This window comes from Falco punctatus (genome assembly GCF_963210335.1).
Source record: "Falco punctatus genome assembly, chromosome: 13".
NCBI lineage: Eukaryota > Metazoa > Chordata > Aves > Falconiformes > Falconidae > Falco > Falco punctatus.
The window spans coordinates 22,671,147-22,689,727 of record NC_137593.1 but is presented as its reverse complement, the minus strand read 5'-3'; the positions used below and the strand labels follow the sequence as shown (position 1 = coordinate 22,689,727).

At 37.4% G+C, this 18,581-nt stretch overlaps 1 protein-coding gene across 1 annotated transcript in view; it reads left to right on the top strand.

The window, feature by feature from the left end:
- CLSTN2 (calsyntenin 2) overlaps positions 1-18,581 on the top strand; it is a 416,233-nt gene that overhangs the window by 165,224 nt on the left and 232,428 nt on the right. The window lies entirely within an intron of this gene.

Sequence of the window (18,581 nt, the reverse complement as noted above, 5' to 3'; positions counted from 1 at the left end):
CTCTGCTAGCAAACTGTTCTATTCTGAATGACATTGTAAATCCTTTGACGTTCTTTGGATCTGAACACTGTCTCATCCATGTGTCATCAGTCATGATCTCTTGTATAAAAGAGATTTTCATTTTAACCTTGTTTGGTTCAGAAGGAAACCCAGTTACTCATGTTGGTTAGTGCTAATGCTTAGGCTGTTACAGGGGGTAGATTCAAACCACTGCACTTCATAAATGTGCATGCTGATTAGAACTTTTATTTTTTATAACGATCTAGTAATGTAGCAATAATGCAAGTAATAGCCCATACCTAATGATTTTGTGTCCAAGGACTAAAAGAATTACTGTAATATATGTAGTGCCAAGTTCTGCAAAAAAAATTGTAAATCTATTTCCTTGTGCATTCTTGCTAGACACGTGTATGTTGTTTGTCTAGATGCCAAAGGAAAGGACTGTAAAAAGAAAAAAAAGAAAATTAATATACCTGATTCTGCTCTGTTCTGAAGAGGAAGCAGCTGAACCAGTTTTCCTTGTTCAATCTGCAGAATATATGTGGAACAAGATGATAATCTGTGTTGAAGGCATACAGCCCAAACTGGGTACCTGGGGTGAAGATTCACGTGGACTGCTTCTCATTCCTGGTTCTGTTGCAAGCAGTGCAAGTTGGCCATAGGATAATAGTATCAGAAGCTGGAATAACACAGAGTGACTTTTCAAATTAATTTAGACATAGTCTTGGCTTCTGATTGGGATTAATTCACCAAAGATTTTTCAATCCTGTCTCCTAGCTGTGTGAAAACATGACCGGCACTGGTATATTGACCTAAAACTAGAGTAACCTCATTGAAGTCTGTGACACTATTTCAGCTTGCTCTGTTACAGCTGAGGTGTGGAATTTGAAACACTGTTTGTTGCACAGAAGCTTTCTGAATCTGCAGAATTCTCCACATATTTGTTACATCCTCCAAATGAAGTCAGCTTCCTAATAGAAACCGTTGCAAGGGGAGGGTGGGGGCATGGTTTATTGCTTTTGTTGTCATTATTTGTGGAGCGATGCTGGTACAAGATGGTGGTTACGTGAACACAGTAGCCAGTGACACTTGATGATAGCACTGACTTTTATTGGTTTCAAGTTTCCATGAAATTATGGCTCGCACAGGGTCACTCTTCCTGCTTTTGGCAAAAAAGGCTTAGTAAAGAATCTGGCCAAAACATTTCTTTATAGAATATAACTTTCTTTTCTTTTTTTTTTTTTTAAATAAAAAAAAAAAAAAAACCACCAAACCCACAACGCTATGAGTAATTTTTATAAATACTTTTTTTCTGATTGTTAAATCCAGTGGTTATGATTGATTTGATGTGACATTCATTTTCTTCCTTTAAAACCATTTTTTTTACAATCTTCTTCAGTCAGTGGCAGCAAATTTAAAGGCTGCTACTGCAGAAAAAATGACCTGCCTTTTCCCTCAACCCTCTGTTAGTTCTTAGACTTTGCAGACGACTGCTGGATCTCCACCAAAAAGGCAGTGCTTTTGCCCCATGCCTCCTGCATGATTATATGCCAACATAGCTTTATAATGCACAAAAGAGGATAATTTCCTCTTGCAGTGCTTTCCCTGCAAGTGTACCAGGTGTGACCTTAGCATTTGCACTTTGTCTGCTCAACCTGCTCCTCAAGGATTGAGGATCATTATGAGTGAAAGAATGGAGACTGCTGAAAGTGCTTCTGCTTGTAAACTGCCCTGTCAGGATACCTGAACAGGCTCTATTCCTGTAAAGAGTGCTAACAAACAAACCCAACCAAAATAACTTTGTTCCATGGAGAACAACAACAAAACCCACAACCCGCCTCCCTCCCAATCCTAGATGGCAAAATGTTGATAGACTTTAAATAGTAGTGACAGTTTGTGGTCAAGGGGAGGAATGTGGAAAGCAGTTGAGATGCTGCTTTGCAGAGAGTTGTTTTTTTTAAAATTTGATGCTAGAAGTTTGAAGTACTTCAAGAGCTGATTCACAACTGGACACCAAGTCCCTGCCTTGGGGGAGCTGAGTTACCCATCTAAAAACATGGGTAAAAGACAGGGCACAAGATTTTTCAGGCATTCAGATGTAATCTGGTGTTGCAAGTATGGCAAACTTTTGAGTTTATAGTTTCTATAGGTTTGTTGTCATGTTTAAATCAGTTGCTTAAAGTCCTGGGATTTTACTTATTCTTACTTTCAGTGAGCATGTGATCTGTACAATCATCTTAGTGTTTTCTTTTTTGTTCAGTTTTAATTTTAGCAGAGTGGTGAAAGGAAGAATTATTGCTGGTGTGAGGTAGGAGAAAACATGTGAGTGGTTAACATGGCTCTTACTTACGGTAGCGTTTAACAGGGGCTGTATCTAGCAAATTCAGTGACTTTTCTGTGACCCCACAATGATATAAGCACAAGGCCTATATGTTTTTACCACTTTGTTATACAAATGTGCTGTGTAGTATCAGTGGTGAGATTGATGAAAATATGTGCAGCATTTGTTAGGGCAGCTTGCTTGTCATCATTTCCTTCTGTCACCTGCATCTTGTTAAAATGTATGAATGCATTTGATACATTTGAATAATCTTGTCTGATGTGTATCTATGAGAAGCAGTGGCCCCCCCAGCCTTGCTTCTGTCCTGTAAGATCTCCGCCATGTGAGCCCTGCTGTTTGCCCTCCGTGATCTGAGTGCGCTGTTTTCCAAGCTGGGATCAAACCCAGAAAAGGCTAGGAGTGGTGAGCTCCTGCTACTCTTGGTCGAGTCAGGTTGGCATCCTTGATGTAAAGGCACTCAAAGTTTTGCTTTGAAAAAGAAGATGCTTTTGAAGGGTTGCTAAGCCCTGCTCTAGACTGTCATTTTTGACAGAAGTATTTCTTCTCCCTTGCATTTGGGGACTACTGATATATGAGACCAGTCAAATGTAAGTGGTCCCCTCTTGCCCTCTTTGGCTGAACTATAACAGTCCTTTGACCTTTGCCAGGCAGGTGGCTTCAGTTGCTTTAAACATGAAGTAAATTGAACTTGTAGATACTATTACCCATACAAATTCTGTAAAACATTTCTTTTTTCTAAAGCAGAGTTAGTCTTTTTCTCTTATTTAGCCTGACTTCATGAAGGAAAATTATAGATGACGTTTTTCACTGTCTGTTTTAGGAAACATGGGCTACCTTGAATTGTGTTCCTTTTTTTGGTGCTTTTTTTTTTGCCTTTTTTTTTTTTTTTATCTGTGCTGTAACAGTGAAGGTTGATGAGTAGTGTTGAAGATCTGCTGATATAAACACAGCCAGTTGCCACATCCCTGCATCAGCCTTGTTAAATGCATGTTTACATCATGATGTGGTATCATTTCTGCATTTATGTAGCTGCAGGCACTTTCCTGGGTTCCCAAGCTTGATACAAACGTTCAGTTAACGCTGCTTTTTCTTGTTATACTTTTACAGGTAATAGTGTTTATAAGTGTCACTGTCAAGTTACTGTGCAAGGATCTTGAATGAATGAAGCTTCAAAGTCATAAAAAAACATGTGGTGGTGTGTTTTGTTTTTGTTTTTTTAAATTACTTTATTAATCCACAAGAGGCAGTGGACAGTTGCCAAGTGTGTTTCTATATCAGCTAAAACTTGTAAAAATTGCATACTTCATCTTGAGGACATGTCAATAGACCTTTCTGTCTTTGCAGAGGGAGTAGTATGAGTAGGCTGAAGTTTTTAGTACATCTATTTATTTGCAAAATGCAAATAATTACATAAAATTAAGAACTGTGATTTGCTTCATTCCTTCTCTTGTCCTTTCAAGCAACAGCCTCTCCAAATCGGGCAGTAAAAACCCCATCAGCGTCAACCCCTGAAAAATATATATTTTGATGCCTTACTGTTTATGATACGGTGTCGTTTCTCCATCGATGTAGCTGCAGGCAGTTTCTTATGCATTCCGGCTTATTTGTTCCATAGAGGTCCTGGCTCCTGTCAGGAATGCCTGAGTGATCTGATGGGTGCCCACCATTTTAGTTTTGCTGTAGCCTGCCTGTTCTGCAGAAACTAATAGCGAATGTTTTTACAAGGCTGGTGAGTTAACAGATTGTCTTAATTGTTTCCTGTTTGTTGTTACCCAGCATATATGCTCATTCACTGATATGGTTCAGCTGTGCATGTCACTAAGCATGATTTTATCCTCTGTTGGTTTGTATTGAGGTATATTTTCTGATACAGCTTTTTATATGTGCTTGCCTTTGAACTGTATTCACTTGTTCCGTGGATTTATATTTAACATGTCATATTTCTTACGTTATAACCTCCTATTTTGGAGCCAGAACCTCTTCGTAGGTATGTTAAAAGCAAGAAGGTCAGACCACTTTTCTATTAGCAACTCAAATTTTGTGAGGGCACAGTGTCCTTTGAATACATCATTGAATATGCAATCAATGGATGAAAGATTCTGATTATCAGCAATTATTTCTGAGGAAAGAAGCCTCAGAAGAAGAGTATCCAGAGAGCTCTTACTTGAAATAGATACTCTCTGGAGTTGTTGCTGGAAGCCCAGAAAAAGTGTCCTCCTTTAAGTTACCTGCTTTTCAAATAATCATTGGCTCTCGCTAGGGCAACCTTTTGAAATACCAAAAATAATGATTTCTGTGTTGTGAAATCTATAAAATCTGAAATATTGGGAGAAATTGAAATAAAAGTTTCTATCTTGAAAACCTAGATTTTCAACCAAGTTGTAAGAAGTATCAGGAATGCGATTTCAGACAACTGTTCCTTTGACAGCAGCTGCTAGAGTTAACGTGACAAGGTATGCTGGTGGCTTTTTTTTTTTCAAATGCAAACTTGTTTGAAGTCTCCTTTCAAAATTCAGTTGCTTGCTCAAATGCAGATGATATGTGCATAATGAGGGGTAAAACTGACAGGACGTGTCTGTCACTGAAGTAATGAATATCAAATGATCAATCTGAAGTGAATGAACTGTAAAATATATAATTATCATTCATTGTTCCATACCTTTTGCAATAAAAAGCATGAAATGAAATTTGCAATAAAATGTGTCCCATCTGCAGCATTGTAGGACAAAAGCTGATATGCCATGGGTCAAAATCAATCTTGCTTATTAGCAATTCATAGAAGTAGTTGATAATTAAGGGCAAAGTGATGAAGCTGGGAAAAATAGTATTTGGTACTTAGATATGAGACTTAACCAATTAACTGGAAAAAAAAATCCAAAATGTGTAGAAGATGCAATTTCATTTTTGTTCCATCAATCTGTATTGTTCGACAAACAAGTTTTTCTGCACTGGCCAAAGCCCTGGCAATTCTCTTTACAGCAGGTAGCAGTAATAAAGAAATGATCTGTGTAATTTTCAAGGAATGCTGATAAGTAATGAATTGAAACTCAGCTGTTTTTGAGCTTAGGCAGACAGAAATGAATGCTGAATGAATTTATAGACTTAAAGAGAATATCTTATGCAAGTACGCATGTTATAAACAATTATATAATACCTTTCTTTGGAGGAAGAAACTATTGATTGCATCCAGTCTTTCAGAGATTCTCAAAATTCTATGTTCTCTCCGAGACGTGCATTTTGGTTTTGGTGGAGAAATATAGCTGAGCTGTCAACTTCTAAACAGTATGCATGCAAAGGGGTTGCGGTGCCTGAGGGCTGGATGTCCTGTCTGATTAACCACTGATTATTTTACTCGTTTGTTTGGTCATCCTCGTAGCCCCCAACACAAGATGGTGTTTTATGTCAACACTCAAACCAACAGTTTTCCATCATCGTTTTATTTTCCTTTATTTGCTTTATTCCTGTCAGTAGACTTAGTGGCTGGCCCATAACTCATGGGCCACGGGTGACTTTTGTGGAGTGCAGGAGATCCCTGTTCCCGGAGTGCATGTGTCATCTGACAAGCAGCAGGCTGTGCTGGAAAAGGAGGTGGCGGCTAATCTTAATTCCTGTTGTTAGAAGTGCAAAGTAGGAATCACTGTAGCAGATGTCCTGTGGTTGCCATGCAAGTGAGTGAAGCATTCCATTCCACAGTGGAGAAAAGGAACCTGCTGGCATTGTCATCTCCCATCTGTGACCCAGTTGCCAACCTTCTGTGGTTTTTAATGATGAAGAGATTCTACCACATGGCTTTATACAGTCAGGAAGATTGGTCAGTCTTTGCATAGTTTTTTCTTTACTGTGATGTCCTGTGGACAGTATGCCATATGTATAAAAGCATTTTGGCATTGTCTGAGTAGGGCAGAAACAGAGACAGGAACTAATAATTTCTAAAGGAGGAAAAACCCAGAAAGAATCCTTTAAGTAACATTTATGTTTGTATCTAAAAGGCTATGCAGAGCCCAGAGTGCTGGTTTTGGTTATGTTTAATAACAGAGGGAGGAAAAAAAAGAGAACCCATATATTCATGCACTATATAGGTTTCTTTCCTGTATTTGGATGTCTCATTTCTCACTTGTTTATATGATCAGGCTAAAGTTAGAGGGACAATTGTACAGGGAGGTTAGCTGGAGCACTGTGGAAGCCTGTCTTCAATCACTGTGGAAGTTGATAGATTGCTGTCATTCCTGAAGATGCTGAAATCTAAAAAAACCTCTTGGTGTTGTGCTTGGAGTGGTATGGGGACAGGAACGTGTTCTGCATTAGTGTAATGTCATGGTCCAGCTCTGACTGGAACAGGGCTCAGTGCTCGGTAATTCTGACTCCTGATACAGGCAAATTCTGCCACACTATCACTCTGAACACCAACCGTGCCAAAAATATATTATTTAAATACATAAATGTGAATATGAGGAGGGAGTATTTGCTAATGTATGCATTGCATTTTAAAACTAGCCTGTTGGCAACCTGCTTTCTATGTAAATAAACTGATATGTTTTAAATAATCTAGAAATTAGGAGACAGTGTGGATATTGAGGGGGAAGAAAAGAAAGAGAATATAAGAGGCCATTTTCAGGTTGAAATGCAGAAGAGGTAGGTGAGAGAGTTTTGAGGTAATAATAAAATATTCAAACAGGGTAAGTGATAACTTTAGGTGTAAATCTGTAGAAAATATACTGAGAGAAACAAGATTGCCTTGATGGAAAAAAAATAAAGGCTGCATTAGTAAATGAGGAGGAGCACAAAAACCAAATAAACATTGTGTTATGGAGTCAGAGTTGCTTATAATCAGAAACAGTATCAAAGCTTTAGAAGTTCTTAAGTCTAAACTAAGCTGTTAGAAGAAAATAAATGAACTAGAAAAAAAATTAATGTGTAGCTAGAATATGCTGCAAAATGTATTTTTATGAAAAGCAGGATGTCTCTAAGCTTGACGTAGTGATTATATAGCCTGTTGTTGTGGTTAAACCCCAGCCAGCAATCAAGCCCCACACAGCTGCTCACTCAATCCCTGCCACATCAGGATGGGGAGAGAATCGAAAGAATATCAGTGAGAAAACTTGTGGGTTGAGATAAAGACAGTTTAATAGGGAAGGCGAAAGCTGCACACACAAGCAAAGCCAAACAAGGAATTAATCCACCACTGCCCATGGGCAGGTGGGTGTTGAGCCACCCCCAGGAAAGCCGGGCTCCATCGTGTGTGACGGGTACTTGGGAAGACCAACGCCATCACTCTGAACGCGTCTGTCTTCCTTGTTTTTCCCCCAGTTTATATGTACTCAGCACGACATCCTATGGTATGGAATATCCCTTTGACTAGTTTGGGTCAGCTGTCCTGGCTGTTCCCCCTCCCAATTTATTGTACCCCTCCAGCTTTCTCACCAGCAGGGCCTAAGAAACTGAAAAGTCCTTGACATGTTGCTAAGTAGCTTTTAGGCTAACTAAAACCATCAATATATTATCAACGTTATTCTCACACCAAATCCAAAACACAGCACTGCACCAGCTACTAAGAAGAAAATTAACTATCCCAGCCAAAACCAGGACACTGCTGTAACTACACACGTTATTCTGTCTGGATAGCTGAAACACATAGGTCTGGACTATTAGAATTTCTGGAACACCCACGTTCCTATTGATTTTTTGGGGAGACAGATTATTATTTGTTTTGGAGCGTGTAGAAGCTTCAGTCAAGGACCACAAACTAGTAAGAGGCACTCTATAAAAGTGAGAAGAAGTTGGACCCTGTCCCAAAACCCTGCTGTTCTTTAGAAGAAAATAGACAATCTATAATAAATTACCATCATGGATACAATCACATTGCAGTGATACCAAACCCAATGACACTCCTTCATTATCTTTATCCTCCCTGTGCGTTATTGACTACATTTCTGCTTTCTGCTGTGATTGAGAGAGACAACACCATCAATTACCATCTGCATTGTGCATTGATGTTAGTAAAAGTTATGTAATCATAATTTTATTAATGTATAGGATCATGTAATAAATGCCAATCTTTTAAGGCATATTCTGGGGAGAGTTTTGGGATGAGGATGGACAGTCATTTAATATATTTAGTTTGAGGTACACTTCAGTTTAAGAGACATCTGAACAGAAAATATGGAAATACTTGCCAATGGGCTTTATTCTCAGTTTCTCTATAGTACGCTTCTGCCTACACTGTTGGGAGTTATTTTTACACTTAATTGTTTAATATGTGGGTTTTGATACGTGAATATTAGACAGGATGTCCTAACGTGAAACTCTGTGATTTGTATATAACAGATGTATACCACGTTACATGTGGACAACTTGCAGTGTAACAGTGATTCTGGCATATGTAGTCTGTTTGTGGTTTAACAATAATCCTAAAATGGTACAAGATGTCCCGAGGTTGTGCGTACTGTAAAGTTTTCTTATGCTCCCAACCTCTGTTTCTGTGCATGTTCACATCTTTCCCTTAACCTTTCAGTTTCACAAGCCTTTGCTCACATAAATGCGTCTAGAACTTACCAGTATCTCAGTTTCTTGCACTTTTCCTATTTTGTACTCTTTTCTTAAAGTATTTGAATTTCTTGATTTTCATCAGGGAATAAAGCATGTCTTTCGGTAATGCAGTTGCTCTTCCAAAAACATAGGTAATTTGGGAAGAGTGGTGGCCATAATACAGAAAAAGATCCCTACCTCCTTCAGGGTGACAGCCTGGGGCCCCATATCCCTGGATTAAGTAAAGGACAGGTAATTTGAAGCAATACCTGCCCTTCATGTAATCAGGTTCTGTCTACTGGAATATTCTTCAGCCTCTGCTATATGGAAATCTGTAATTTTGAACAAATAATGGAGAGGTGAACATCAATATTTTAAAAACAACCCAAACTACTCCTTTAAAATCCATGGCATTGTGATTTAGCTCATTTCCCAAGATTTCCAAGTGTGTAGGCTTATGTGTAGGAGCATGTGATTTTAGTGAGATTATATTTGTGATAACACTCGAGTCTTTGCTATCAAAATAGTGTGGCACAAAATTTTATAAAGGCTACAGTTTAAGATTTTTTTCACTTAACCTCATAATCTAATGGTGGTTTTAACTTTGAATTTTTCAAAATACCATTCTCAACTGCACAGTAGTGCTGAAGTTCTTGAGACATAATTGCATAAAACTAAGTTACTCTAGAAGTTTAATTATTGAAACTTCAACTTAAGTTACTATTTGCAAAGAAAAACTGTTGCTAACCTGAATGGTAAGGTGCTGAAAAACTAGTACCGTTGAAAACTGCTCAGCAAATGCTAAAATGTCTAGTGTTCTGTAATAGTTACAGTGTTCATTTTAGAGGTGTCATATTTGAGATCATTCATAGGAAGAAATGCCAGCAGTTGGAGTTCCCTGGTTTTAGTATTTCAGGCAATCAGACAGGCATTATACGTGCAAATTTTTGCTTTAGTTAAACAGGACATCCTGCAGATCTGGTAACTCCTCAGTGAGGTCTCTCTTTGGTGCTGTTAGGGGATTACTCTTGATTTTCTGCGTAATCATTGGGTATTTTTATATATATTTTTTGTTTCCTATGGCAACACACGGCCTAGATAAAAATGCTTACTAGTGATCTGTATGTTCCTCAGCATTGATTTAAATGTCTGGATTATTTACAAGATACTGATATCCAGTCCATGAAACAACTTTGCTGGAATCCCTGGTCAGTTAGTATCATCTGAATAAAAACTCTTCAGAGGACATTTCTTCATTGTTGATTAAAGGAATGACGATTAGAATCAGATTTATTTAAAATGCATGCTGTAAATTCTCATAATGAAAAAATAAATTTATGTTCTGAACAGCTTTCAGTCCAAACAAAAAAAAATGTAAGGAAAAAAAAAGCATGTAGGGATTGAGTAGCTTCATGTAGCGAACATGGATTTATTAAATATTAACAAAAGTTAAATGAAATTATAGAAGGGATAAATATTGTGACTCTCAGGCTTTTATGTATTTTTAAATGAGAATGAGGCTTCTCATAAGAAATTAGTGTTGAATTAAAGGTCAGCATTGGTAAGCAAGAGGAATGAAATGGTTTTAGACTACAGCTAAACACATAGGAAAACACAGCCTCATTTGTTTGACATTTTTCTGTCCTTGTGATGTGAATAAAAACATTTTTATGCTGTTAGATTTCCCCAAGATTTTTAATTGCACGGAATTCATGTGTGAGGACACAGCCTGATGTGTGCTAGTGCGGTTCCCATCCTAGGTGTGGGACAGGCTCATCATCTAATTCTGATTTTGTTTCTTTATATATAGTACACAGGCAATTTCTTGGTCTGAACATTGAGGCATGTAGGTAGTTCAGAATTCAGAATTCTCTGTAGTCTGTTTCTTATGATCAATATCAGTGGATAAATTTATAAGGACTGGGCATCTTGAGATGAAATCTGTTTTTTTTTTTTAATAAGAATAACTTGTAAGCTTAGAGACAGTTTAAGGCACAGTGAGCAAAACTACGTGGTCTGTTACCTAAAAGATAACAATGGGGAACAGCGTGATATTTTATTATTATACGCATATGTAAATTCAGAATGTGCCTTTCAGAAATATGGATCAAAAGTAAAAGTGCTGCTAAAGTTTTACATATCAATATTGTGAGTAGAGTTTTATGTAATTTGCAGCTAGAGTGTTTTTCCTGATCAGTACAGGTCTGGGTTTACCAAAGCATTCAGTAAGGTTCTGTTAAATGTTTAATATTGATTTCGTCAGCATAAAAAATATCTTCTCCACTCAAGACTAAAAAATTACAAGAGGATCAAGCGTATTTATAGCTACGTAAACTTCTAAGCAGGTCAGAATAAATATTTTAGAAATGCCCAGTAGATTGCTACCTAATATTATCAAGACCATTAGACAAGGCACTTGATGCTTTTGGTCAAATAAGCTTGTAGTAAGATGAGCTACTAACAAAGGAGTCCTCTCCCTCAGATTTCCCCCTTTTTGAATGTAAGAACAAATTTTGCTAATGGAAATTCTCATTATTGAAAGGTCTTCCCTAGGGGGCCAGATAGTACGTTTATGGAAGAAGACTTTCTTCTGCAGCCTATTTTGTGCAGAGTGGTTTTGTGTTGAGCAGTATGATCAATGCTAACTTATCTGTAGGATCTCCACTGAGTAATTTATTGTTGCTGAGGTGCACTGCTCGTAATGCATTCCTTAGTTAAAATGTTCTCCAAAGAGTTCACATCTCATAATCATGTATCATAAATCACATAAATTCTGCTTAAACTGAACTTAGTGTCGAAACTCACATTGCCATAATTGGGGCAGGAATTTCATATTATTATTTTATGTAAAAGCACATAAAGCATTATGATTTGAAGTTATCTATCTAAAAGTAGACCCTGAACATAACTGCTGGCTTTTCAGTAATGCAGACAATGGCATCACATGGAGACCTAAGCACGTGAGACACAGGAATAAATTTTTTCTTTACAATTGGTCTTGGACAAAACTGTATAAAATGTGTTTTATATGCAAAAGTTTCAGGAAGTTTCCTGTTACTTTTGTACGTAGCATTCTGTTTTATGCTGGTATAGGCACTCTTGTTTTTTCACTCAGTCTGAGAAAGATTTAATCCTGTAAAATGCAAACAGTTATTTACTTCTACTTTCCAGCCATTTTCAGTTTCTGTTTCTAGCTTAGTTTCTTTTCCCTTAAAATACATTTATCCATGCCCTTCTTTTCTCTGCCTTCCAGAGGAAGACTTAAATTCTTTACCAGACTTCTATTCCTCATTTCTTTAGTGACCTAAACCCCCAAATCGGCCTGTCTTCTGCAATCTGTTCTTTGCTGCTACTCTGAGATTTCAGGTTTTGTTCTGTCTTTGGTTTCTAGCCCTGGCCCATATAGGAGCAGGCCACGCAGGAAATCCAGGTTTGCATCTCTGGTCATATCTTGGAGGAATGGAGGTGTGCTGTGTTATGGAGTTACATGTGCATATAGTCATGTGTATGAACTATGTAAACAGGACTTGCTTACTGAAAACACAATCTTTGAAATATTCCAGTTATGAGTACTGGAGTTACTGGAGGTGCTAGCAGATTTCTGTTAAAGGTATGAGTTTTCAAAACTTCTGGCTTGATCATCTAAGAGTGAAAATGGCACATTTGTAAATCAAAATCATCCTCTGACCTCGCTGTTTTCCCATTTAAAGTTTTTACTTCTCCATCCAAAGCCCAGGGCTGTTAAAACTATCCAGAGAAAAGGCCACTGGATTTCAACAATGGACAAGTTCCTTTTTTCAGTAGCCTTTTGTTTTTCTGAAATACCTGAAGCAATGAGCCGGAACTCTGGCCCTTGCTGGCCCTGCAAGTCTTACTGTGGCATTTACCCAGCAAAGTGTCCCCCCGAAGGAGGAGTGAACTGCCAAACCAATGGCATCCAGATCTGGGGAGGAGGTTTTTTTCAGCTGTAATGATGTTGCATTGCAGAAGTCGGTATGTCATCTGCATCTTTAGGATATTTATGTTATGCAGTATCCTCCTAAACGGGCATTAGAAGCATTCTTTTTCTTTCCTGTGCGAGGGAAGGAATTGTTAATTGTAGTGCAGACTGTGTAAGGCCTGACATTCGCTCTCTTACTTTACACAGAACTGAACGGGATGTCATGCATATGTTTAAAACGCTTCCTAAGCATCTTCAATTTGGCTGGTTTTTAGGGCAGGCCTTTGACACTTAGAAAGACAGGATTCCAGCAGGCTGAGCTGAAAATCATTGAAATTAGTGGTGAAAGGACTGAGAGCTGAACCAAGTGGTAAGAAAGCCTAAGTTTTCTGTTAATTCTACCGGAATCAACAACCTCTTTAAGACAGATAGAGATAACATCAGTACATTTAAATGGCAAATAGATCCATTATGCTGTTTTGGAAAAAAAAAGAAAGAAAGAAACCACTCTCATAAAGCAATTCCTAACCCTTATAATTTGCTACCTCAAGTTGTAACTTCCTAAAATTTAGAAATCAGCAGTTAAATCAACTTGACAGTATTGACTCTGCCCTAGTATCGGCAGTTAAAGCTTCTAATGTTCACTTTTTCCCTTTCATAGTTCTTTTATAATGTGTTATTTTTGGATCAGTGCCATTTTTGAAGTATTTTAAGTCAGAAATCAGCTGAATTTTGGAAATGCCATTATACTGTATTCCTTGTACACATGCTGCTTTCCACCCACTCCCCCCGCCCCAAACAAGTGTCTATCCTGGGTTATAGAGAAGATGTTGTCTTTCCTCGTGAGATGATGTCCTCATACATTTTGTCTGTATTGTGGACTGGTTATAATATTATTTCTGCACTGACAAATTGCACCTCTGTTCACAGGCATTGAGACTTGGAAGACTTAATTTATAGAGTATGATTGCATTCAGAAAGCCCTGCAAATGTCTTGCAGTCTGATAAAGCAGGCAGTTGTTCTAACGTTGTAGGCATTACAGACGCAGAGGTCTGTGTACCTATAGCCATACTCATAGGAAAGGGCTTTTTGGTATGTATTGCCAAAGAGCATGGGATGGGAGGTGGTTGATTTTATTTTTTTTTTCCTACTGCTGATGTATCCATGTCTTGTCAGGGATTTTGTTCCGTGTTTCTGCTGCGGAGCTTCCCCTGGGCCATTAGGTGCAGGTGTGAAGTGCTTGGATGCAGTCATAGTTTGTAGGGGAGTTTGGTGTGAGGGGTTGGTGGGTTTTTTACCGTGTATCGGGTGGCAGGTAGCAGTGTGGGGTTTTGGGCATGCCATCTGGAAGGGGTAAAAACCAGGGCATCGTGCAGAGGGTGGGAAAAGGCACTGAAGTAGACGGTAGGAGTTCAGCATATTTTGGGGGTTCTAAGCTTCTGGTGTTTGCTGTATGAATTTTGCTATATTTTGGGGATTGTCCTTGAACTGACTTCAAGACAACATTCCTGGGGGCATGAGATTTCCTGCAGACTCTACAGAATGAGTTTGTTTTTATTTTGCCTTTTTCTACTCCATTGTTTTACGTGCCAAGTGCATTTGCAGATGGAACACAGAGTGGCAGTTTGCTAGCAAGATGGTTTAATTACATCCAAAGGCTTGTATTCACAAGCTTTGGTGAGACAGACTATGTAAATGCAGTGTAAATGGTGCATACAAATTTTAATGAATTGACCTCTAGCTCTAATAAAAGGAAAAGATTAATTGCTTTATAGTAGATGCTACAGTTTATTTAAATTATGATTTTATATGTGTGACTAAAAAATTACAGGAATAGAAACAAGTATTTTTAAAAAAACAACCCAGAGCATAGGTATATTTCATCTGTACATCTTAACTAGATATGTGCATGAACTCATGAAAGCATTGCACTGATTTTAGCTTTTAGCCAGCTAGACAAATGCAAGGGAAAAGGTAAACAATAAATGCTTTCAAAGAAGATCCTTTGTAAAAAAGACAAAATATTTTCATTTTTAATATGTGCACTACAACTTACAACACCTTAAGAGGTTAAAGAATTTTCTGTGTAGCTCTTTTCTGCTGAGTATCCCAGCTTGTTCACATTTTTGAGTTTTGCTTCCTATACAGTACTCTGCTCTCATAGTTCTGAAAATTCACATACAAATTTGTATTTAGATTTCTTCCACTATTTTTAGCAAATACAAATAAAAAAATGTAGTTTGCCTATCACTTTCTTTTATAGAATGTTAATTTTAAGCACTGCTGAGAAACATTAAAGTATTTTAACCATTTGTGCCTCTTCCATTTCAACAAAAAACCAAAACTTTTCCCACCTTAAAGTTTATGGACGTTCTGAAAATGTACATGTTAATCTTCAAGAGATTCTAATAAACACCTTATATAATGGGAATTACATAGTTTCTTAAATAATGTGAATTTTGATGTGGTGGTTTTTGTGGGTTTTTTGTTTATTATTATTATTATTATTATTTATTTTTCTATTTAAACGTACAGTTTCACATAGTCTAAAGACAGCGTCATAAACCTTCTTTGTTGTGGTATTTAAATAAATACAGTGTGGCATTACTGTGTCTTTGGAAACCTGACCTGAAATGTGATTGGTTTTGATGTAACTGAGGAAAGAATGCAACTTTAACATAGTTTGGGGGCATTTTCAACTAAATGTGGATTGAAACAAAAAAGCATAACTGTATATATTTACATTAGGGTCTTTAGGTTCTAACCAATCATAGTCAAAAAAAGAAACGTTTTTTTTCCCCCCCATATATCCTTTTGGGTATCTGTCAAAAAGGTAAAGCTCTTAACAAAAAATCTACTTGGCTCATGGGGTTTCTGTAATTTTCTGTCAATATTCTATATTTGTTGTCTAAAATAGAAATTATTCCCCTGAACATGAATACAGCCTGGATCTAAATGCCTGCTAGTCTATCTCAAACAGATTTGGTTTTGTACAGTAATAAAAGTAATATTTGAAGGTCAGGGTAAAAGGAAATACCGATTCAGTTACAGGAGGTCATGTTCTGAGGTGCAGGTCCTGCTCCAAGGCAGAGGAATTAGTGGCTAAGTTGCAGGTGATGTTTTTACTTGAATGCATTAATATTATAAAAGTAGGGAAAGCAGGTAAGGGGGGACAAGAATGCTCTTAAAAAGGGCACAACTGGAAGAATATTTAATCTATGTTTCAAAATATGTACTTCTCAAATATCTTGGAATTTCAATCAATAGCTAGAATAAACCAGGACAAAACACTTTTGATTATTTTTTTTTAATTCTATTTGTTTTAAAGATGCTGCATAGGGATAGGAAAACATCAGAGGTTTATGAGGTGTGTTAACCTGTGGGTAAATACTGATTTGAACCAGTCTAATATTTTGTAGCTGACCTTTTGCCCTGAAGGAAGAAATGCAAAGTATTCATTAATCATGTTATATTTGCTGGTGATCTTTTTAGATTCTAGTATCTTATTAAATCCTGTGTGGTGGTGTGTGCATTTAGTAAGAGTTTCTATGTTAACATTTTGGCAACCTTTAGCAGAGAAAATATAAACAAGCCCCCCAACCAGAACACCAACTACTAATCATGGTGTTAGAGATGAATAATTTTATGATGTGAAAATATTTCAATAATTCTTAATACTGGTCTCTTAAGGTCTAGGGCTAAATTGTAGAAATTCTTCTCTTCCCAACTAATTTCGTTTAAGGAATTATGTTGCTCATTTAATTGTTGTTATTGCTCATGGAACATTAATGGAAAAAAGATAAGGCTAGTAGAACTGCCGTCAATGTATACTGGGACTGTTTCTTAAGTGAAAGTGTCATCAAAACTATTCTGTTTTGTATACGATGTATACTAAGAGGAAAGGGGTTGGGGGGGCTCTTTTTTTTGTTTATTTTGGCTTTTTGAGGGGCGTTTGTGGAGGTGGTTTTTTTGGTTGCTTAGTGGTGGATTTTTGGGGGTTTTGCTTGTTTGTTTTTGTGAGAGCTCAGAAAATTAACAGAACCAGGAGGAAGGGAATGCTGGACTTGGCACTTTTAGTTGAAGAAGGAGTTCCCTTTTCTTGAAAAATCCTATTTGCTAGTTCATTATTGGTAAACTGTAAGTGCCTTCAATCAAGAGATCACCCTTTGTTTTGTACAGCATGTGTCAGTCAAAGCCTTTGAGTCATGTCAGAGTACCAGTGCAGCATATTGATGTGTCTGGATGTTCAGGCAATTCACGTATTCAAATAACTGATACAGAATGCTTTTAACTGTCCTGCAAACTGGAATCCCAAATGGCGTACAAAGCTCTGAAATTGCATCTATCACTTCTCATATTTCAACATTGACAAGACTTTTGGCCTTCATTCTATTACCTCAACTCACCATCTCTCCTCTAGTCGTACAATCATTACAAGATGAAGAGATTTGAGTTCCTTATTTTCCATTTTACCTTCATCTGACACATCCCCAGTTTAATCTTCCCATTGCTTAGTCAGTGCAAAAATGGACAAAACCACTGTGAAGATAAATATGTTTTCTTCTGAAAGCATATATATTGCAACATCTAAATGAACTCAAAGTTGTCATATTAGTGGTTTGAATTCAAAGTAATTACACTTTACAAGGACATCTGATCATTTTTCCTGAGTCCACAATTTCCTAATGATTTAACAAAGAAACAAGAAAGACAAAGAATGAACTTCAGTTTGCCATAAACATATGTTTGCTTTTTCCAAATAGCCAGTGATCAAAAGAACTTGTTAATTGTCCAGCTCTTCTGCTGGGGTGAGCGCCCTCTCTGTTGTTTTATTGCTGCTTCCTTCACACAGAAGAAACCTTGTGGAAGAAGCTTGAAACTCATTCTAGTCTGGGAGTTTTGCAGAAGACAGGGCAGGAAAGAGTTTGGGGGGCGGGGCGGGGTGTGTGTGTCTGTATTGTGTTTGCCTTTATAGTGGCATTATTTTAAATAATCCCATCTGGTTCAATTTTATTTTGCTTTCAGTGTCAACCCTCCATCTTTTGAGGTGAATTCTGTTACTTCACCAGATGTTTTCCTCAGCATCTGGCACATACAGCTAAATATGTACAAAAATCACCTTGCATCTGGACTTAGTGAAAATATGGTAGATGTTCCTTAGCGCAGTGTTCCCTCATGCCTGGGGCGGTACATTCTTCAAATTGCAATTTGTTTAGGCTAGCACCATTGTATTACTTACGTAGGAGTTCCAAAAACCTAACATCCAGATTGTGGCTGCGGGAACAAAATGCTATTTATAAGCATAGCAAAGCTAAGCCTCTTACAAAATAAAAAGGAAGAGAAAAACGTGTCTTCATACTGTCCAATGAATAGGAGTGGTTAGTGAGAAAGATGCACATTGAAATGGTTCAGGACTAAGACAATCTGATGATAGCGTGGTATGTCCCCTACTTTAAAAGTGTCTTTTTGTGTAATCTTCCGCTCTACTTCAACACCAGACATCTTAATGTTCAACAGCTGTATTTGAAGGACAGATTTTTCAGAAAATATTAAGATCCCATTTAAGCATAACTAAAGCTGGTTAAACGGGAAAGAGGTGGTGGCTTTTATCAGAGTGATTAAAATGTAGAAGTTTATTTTTTGTCTACAATGTACAGAACACAAAAGTAATTTCAGGTATTTTTCCAAAAAAATAAAATGAGAAGTTGACTGAGAGTCCGATGTTCTCACCTGCTTTTCTGCTTGCCTTTGTATCTTGAAAAGAGTTGTTTCTC